Genomic DNA, 6642 nt, shown 5'->3' with positions numbered 1-6642 from the left:
CCCAAATCAATGGCAGGCTGGTTATGAACAATCCTGAATCTGATGGTTCGTCCATGGAGGCTGAGGAAGGCATGGGCGACGAAGATTGTACAGCGTAATTTCCCACATAACCAGAATGATTAGAGAGTTAACCCTTCGCTACCATCCTTGGGCATTGATGATGGCGGTTGTTTTACCTTGCAACCCTCTGCTCGATGAACTTATTTTTCCGTATTTTAGTTGATGTATATCTGTAGTCTTAAAACATGATTGGTCGGGTTCAGAGAACAACTGCTTACGCGATGGTTTATTGCACATTCAGCTGTGCTCGATCTGAGTTTTTTTTTGTTTTTAAAAAATACTATGCTCGGCCATCTTTTTTATCCCCCAAAAATTACTGTGCTCCTATTCGGCCTGGCACGCCCTGTTTTGTTACTTGACATGCTGTTACGCCTGGACCGGTGCGATGGAGAGCGCTGGTTGATGACATGCGGTGCTTGGATCCCAGCGTGGTCCTCAAAAAAAAAAAGGGTCCCGAATGGTTTGGTGCGTACCTTGCCGCGCTGGGAGAGAAGACGGGCTCGCCAGGGCGGCTCTCTGGCCTGCAAAAGAGGACGTGGCCCAACAGCAGCAGCAGGCACACGCACGAGCTGCGAGCGGGTGACTGGGTGAGCGGCCACCGCACGCATGTCTGCATCGCTCCTCGAGCCGGTGAACGAGCACGTGGCAGACATAGAGGCAGAGAAAACGAACAGGGGTTCCGAACTGAATGTGACGCGACGCATATGAATTTAAATTTTCACCGGGGCAGAAAAGTAAGCGCACGGACACAAATGTGGGTATTTAAGGGTTGTTTGGTTTCCTGCCTCGCACGCCGCGCCACGCCACGCCACACGCGCCGCAGGTGTGGCGGCCGAATCGGCCGACGCGCCGCAGGTGTGGCGGCCGAATCGGCCGCCGCACCTTAGGCGCGAAACAAATAGGGGTTCCGATGGCGCGACGCATACGAATTCAAATTTTCACTGGGGCATAAAAGTAAGCGCACGGACATAAATGTTGGTATTTAAGGGCTGTTTGGTTTCCTGCCTCGCACGCCGCGCCACGCCACGCCACACGCGCCGCAGGTGTGACGGCCGAATCAGCCGCAGCACCTTAGGTGCGGTGTGGCGCCGTCGGCGGGCAAGCAAACAGCCCCTTACTTTAAAAAGTAAATGTGGGTTCAACGAGGAGACAGACAAACGGCAACTTGCGCTGCTTAGATCGTGTGGCGGTGCGGGGATCGTTTCGGTCCCAAGTTTGAATTCACCCAACCACGTTGGAGCTGCTAGATTCTCCAAAAGCTATTTTGAGTATCTAGATGCAGAAAGTTTGCAGCACCAGATTTGAGTGCCTGGCCAATTGCTACGAGTACTGTACCCGAATGCGCATGAAAATGAAGAAGAAACAGATGCTTCTGATCTCATCTACAACGAATTGATTCCTAGAACAACGCAAAACCAAGAATTACAAAGTGTTGTTTCCCTTCCCGTTTCCGCAGTATCTGTCATACAGTGTCATCGTGCTACAGTATCATCTGCAATGCTCCTGCTACAGTACCGGCTCTGTCGTTTTCGATCGGGTGACGTTCACTGAATCCTTCTCCGGTCGTACTCGGTGATGTCCCTGACGTGCGCCAGGACCCGGCGCTCGCCGTCCTCCAGCTCCCGGATCACCCCCTCGCCCTGCGCCACGAAGAGGGCCATGAGGGCCACGAAGCACCGGCCCCGCTCGTCGCCGGCGAGGTCCGCCCCCACCAGCGCCCGGATCCGGGACAGGCCGTGCGAGAGGCCGGACACCGAGGTGGTGAGCACGTCCAGGTCCACCGTCGCCGTCTTCCTGACGTTGGTGAGCTCGGCGGCGAGCCCGGGCACGATGTCCGGCGCCGCCTCCGCCGCGCGCGCCGCCGGCTTCTGCGACCGGATCATTTCCTGGACCACGAAGTGCAGCAGCGTGGTCTTCCCGTCGGTGCCCTTGACGTCGGCGAGCTTGAGCAGCGTGTCGAGCTTGAACGCCATGGCGCCGTCCCGAGCCGTCCCGACGTTCATCCGGTTCCCCGTCTTCAGCACGGCCTCCAGCAGCTTCAGGAACAGCTTGCTCGACATCAGCTCCCGTCACGCGTCCTTTCACACAACAAGAACAGCATCGTTGGCAATAGTGTTAGTACAATTCGATCACGAGATAATAAATCAGCCATTTGCAAGGAGAAACTCAAGATCTTCTGCTCTGTCTCGCTTATTACCTCTAGCATCTCGAACGACCTCCTGATGTGGCTGACTTCGTCGGCGAAGGTCTCCCGGTACAGCATGGCCTCGACGCGCGCGAACGCGCACGGTATCGTGAGCACCACCTTGACGAGCCTCTCGGCCGCGACCAGGCTGCCGACGTCGCCGTCGTAGCCCTCGAGCTTGTCGACCTCTTCCTTGGTCGGCGCCATCTTGATCAGCGCCTCCTGCTGCTGCACGGACAGGCCGTTCCCTGAACCAACACGACCAAGAAGACCGTGTAAAAAAAAACGAGTCAAAGATCCGCGCTTGTCCAGATGCGTCGGTTCAGGGGCTCCGGCTCTGGGCCTCCTCGTGCTTCGCCGAGCACCTCGCGGCGTTGTACCCGAACAGCGACTCGATAATCTGCTCGTCCAACCTGCCAAGCACACCACGCAGCGGTTACCATTTCGAATTCCTTCGTGATCACTGGTCACAGGGGAAGGTGATTGAAACTTACTCGAACGAGCTGGACCGGATCCTGTCCCACACCATCCGCCGGTTGGGCGCGGCGCGCACCTTGTCCCAGTGCAGGGGCTTCAGCTTGGGCAGCGGCGCGCCGTTCTTGCCGACGACAGGCGCGCTCTGCCTGAACAGACCCGGCGGCGGGAGGGCGGGGCCACCGCTCCTCTGACCATTCTGTCGTTGCGGTACTAGCAGTGCCGGCGGCGGCGGAGGCGGTGGGGGGACGGCCGGACCACCACAGATTGTCTGAACGCTCTGTCGTTGCGGCACTATCAGCGGAGGTGGCGGCGGCGGCGGTAGGGGGACGGCCGGACCACCACAGCCTGTCTGGACGTTCTGCTGCTGTTTCACCATCACTGGTGGCAGAGGTGGCGGCGGTGGTGGTGGCGGCGGCGGCGGCGCTGATTTGCTACTTGCGGCGTCCGAGCTCACGGTGTCCGCCTCTGCTTCTTCTTCTTCTTTTGCGTGGAACGCGCTGCCGCTCTGAAATCTTAGAGACCTGACGGACTGAGCAGTTCCCTGGACGTCGTGATCGTTGAGCGACTGCGATGTCAACACGGACGCCGACGAGCTTGGGGATGCGCGCGGCGGCCCCGATCCTCACTGCTTGGAGTGCGCGGGCCCGGCGGCGAATATGGACTCGCAACCTTGCTCTTATCCGAAGGCGTCGTCGGGGCAGAGCCGCGTCGCTTCGACCGGATGGAGGGCGATGGCGACACGCCGTCGGCCTGACCGCCCTTGGTGAGCTCGGAGTAGGAGAAATGCGACGAGTGGAAGCAGCACGAGGAGTGGACCGAATCGGCGCCGTCGTTGGAGCAAGCTCCACCGCCGTCCTCCTCGCACCTCGGCTCCTCGTCTTTAGGCCCAGCCATCTCCGGCGCCGCTATTTCCCCACCGTCGCGGCCGGCGTCGTCGAGGTACGGCTTGATGGCGTCCAGGTAGAACATGCCCGGCGCCGGCTCGAAGCTCACCTTGTTGGTGCCGGCGTTCAGGTCGGCGCCCCCGCGCTTCCCCTGGAACTTCCTGCACGTCAGGAACACCACCAGGACGGCGAGGAGCACCAGCGCCGCTCCCGACAGCGCGGCCGCCGCGGTAACGACGATCAGCTGCATGCTTTTCTTCATGCTCCCGCGCTCGCCATCGCCTCCCTCGCCGTGCGGCGGGCTCTGGCTCCTGCGCAGCGCGAGGACGCGGCTCGGCTGCAGATAAGGCTTGAAGCAATCGGCCTCCAGGATCAACGGGAGAAACACATTATTCATCGTGCATAATGGTTGAGGGTTTACAAACACATCTACTATCGCGCAACCACAACCGCTCCGGTGCCGGCGGCGCGGCGACGCAACTGCTCCGATCCTTCTGGACATGGTCCAACACGTCCAGGCTGAACGCAACGAGGCAGACGACAGCCATAATCAGGAACATGATGAACCATCCCATGGTCAAGACTGTGGAATTCAATGGAACGGCTTGACCCCTTAGGGTGCCGGTGATGTTCATTATTTAGTCCGGACGGGAGAGTCCGATTCGGATACAAGGATGTCTCCTAGAAGGAGAGCATTACATGTAATGCAGTAGTGCACGTATAGGACATGGAGTCCGTATCATACTACACATATATCTCACAAAGACAAGGATGAGGATGCTGTAGACGAGGTCTGGGCTCCAATTGTGCAGGAGGAGGACGTGTTTGCCTGTGGTCATGGAGATGAAGGAGAGAAGGCGACGAAACAAGTAAGCTCCTCTGCACACATTTGATGTTTTTTAATACGGTTTGATCATGCATGATATAATCATACTGCATAGAACACGTCATTCCTATTTTTTTTTTGGCGTAGATGGCTTCCGCGATACATCCTGTGAGGGTACCCATGGTACGGGTACTCATCACCCTTGTTTTTCCATTTTGCCTCTACATTCTTATCACATTCCTGTGTGTTTACTCATCCCTCCATTTTCTGTTCCTCCATGCCAAACAAGTCCTTATTGTATTGACGCGAAATGTCGTGCCAGACATGACAGGTGTACATGAATTACCAGGATTTGGGGCACTTTTAACTGAGCTAGAATTCATTTCTTTTGATCCGCGCTTCTATTTTGCTGATGGGCACTGCAGAATTCATCAACAAGGAAGGCTAAATATATATTTGAGCCAACACAGGAAATGCAATTTGATTGTGTTGCTGAAGCCCAAGATTTTAATAGTATCTATTTTTGGGAGGTTGGTTTGGGTACTAAAAAGGGAGATTAGTATGAGAATATATATCTGACCGGCACTGAGGAGTAGGTTCAGTCTCTTGTAGTATCAAAGTCTAAATGGTAGCTTCAGTAACTTGTAATATGCATGACCTTAGAATTGGTAGCGTATTGTTGTGAGAATGCTGAAGGGTCAGCCATTAGAATTGGTATGACCAACACTTTTTTAAGTAAATATGATTCGACTGTTCCAAGTCAACTGTTCCAAGTCAACGTTATTCTTTTGTGCAAACATACCTCTAAATTCATGGGTGCAAACATGGAAATCGTCTGTCTGAAAGCAACATTGTTCTTTTGCTTCTGGATGAAAAATGCGATTGAAGACATCAATCGTTGTCTATATCTCACTCAGATTAACAACTGACCAATGGGCACATGGAACGCAAATTAGTAAATATACGTAGCCTAGATGGTGTCACCTATGGTCACCTTTGCAAACGAGATGGTTAATTTAATGCATTTAGCAAACAACTGAGACTAGAACGGTGCTGCTGGTAACAAAAGAAATGTTCCAGGATCACACAAAAAGTCACTTATTGGTTCCTTATGCCAATACTTAGCAGATGTGCGAATTTGGTCTAGCATCACCAACTGGTTACACATTGTATGTAAAATGAGAATCAATATTTGATACAAGCTCTCACAGTAGTACAGGTCGAACAAGGCTGCAAGATGCATTGATATCTTAAACCACCAGGTCAACTCTCCAAGAGGTCAACTAGCAAAGATGGGATTTTGCCATAGTGCCCAACCATGAACAAGAGCTGGTGCGGTAATTCAACACGAGTTAACCCATCCCTGCCTGTATAGATACCAGATGATGATGATATGTTAAGTTACAGCTAAAAGATTGCATATATGGTGCTCATTGCTCAACAAAACAAAGCCTCAAAAGTCAATGAATCATTTGTTTATTTAAATCTGAACATTACTGTCTTGAGCTCCCAAAGCAAATGGAAACCATTGAATGCTCGAACGTAGAGTGTGGCAAAAGGCTCAGAGTTGTAAATTAAGACAACAGTTGGTAATGACAGATGAACAGCTAGTTTCCAACAAAATGTGAGCAGAAGACGTGCAAGATGAACTGTTTATCAAGAGGGCTTGCAAACACCTGTGGCAGCTTACACCAAGTCCAACAGTGAACTTCTTGTCCATCAATTGATTCTTGTTTACCAGCCTTGAAAAAAAGTATCCTTGCACCGTGAAATTGAGCCTCATTGATGCTTGTGACATATGACTGGTGGTGCTGCTGCACACTAGTTACGCTAGACTCCATCAGTAATGTGGTCTAGCACATGTAATTTTCTTGAAGCAAAAAGTACCATCACCAAGGTCAGTTGCTGCTCCTGCAAGGATGATGGTTCCTTCGAGTAGCCCGCTGCAAATGTGCTGTCCCTGATCTTCTCCAAGATAGGCTGCATATTCAATTCATCATTTGATATACAATGCAGTTAAAAACAGAACTTGATTAGAGTTGACCGCATAATAAAAAAATGCGGTGTAAATAAGAAGCAATATTAACTGACCAGGATTTTTTTTTACAAATTCGATATTTTTAGACACACCAGGCTCCATCACCTCTAATGGCTATGGCTGAGTGTCTTCGATTTGGAATGTAATTCCTGTGAAGGAAACATAGCACAAT

At 52.6% G+C, this 6642-nt stretch overlaps 1 pseudogene; it reads right to left on the bottom strand.

Annotated features, from left to right (window-relative positions):
* Positions 1 to 1604: 1604 nt before the first annotated feature.
* LOC112900728 lies at positions 1605 to 4003 on the bottom strand (annotated as a pseudogene).
* Between the last annotated feature and the right edge of the window lie 2639 nt (positions 4004 to 6642).

This window comes from Panicum hallii, chromosome 7 (genome assembly GCF_002211085.1).
Source record: "Panicum hallii strain FIL2 chromosome 7, PHallii_v3.1, whole genome shotgun sequence".
Lineage (NCBI taxonomy): Eukaryota > Viridiplantae > Streptophyta > Magnoliopsida > Poales > Poaceae > Panicum > Panicum hallii.
This window is presented reverse-complemented; position numbering and strand designations above follow the sequence as displayed.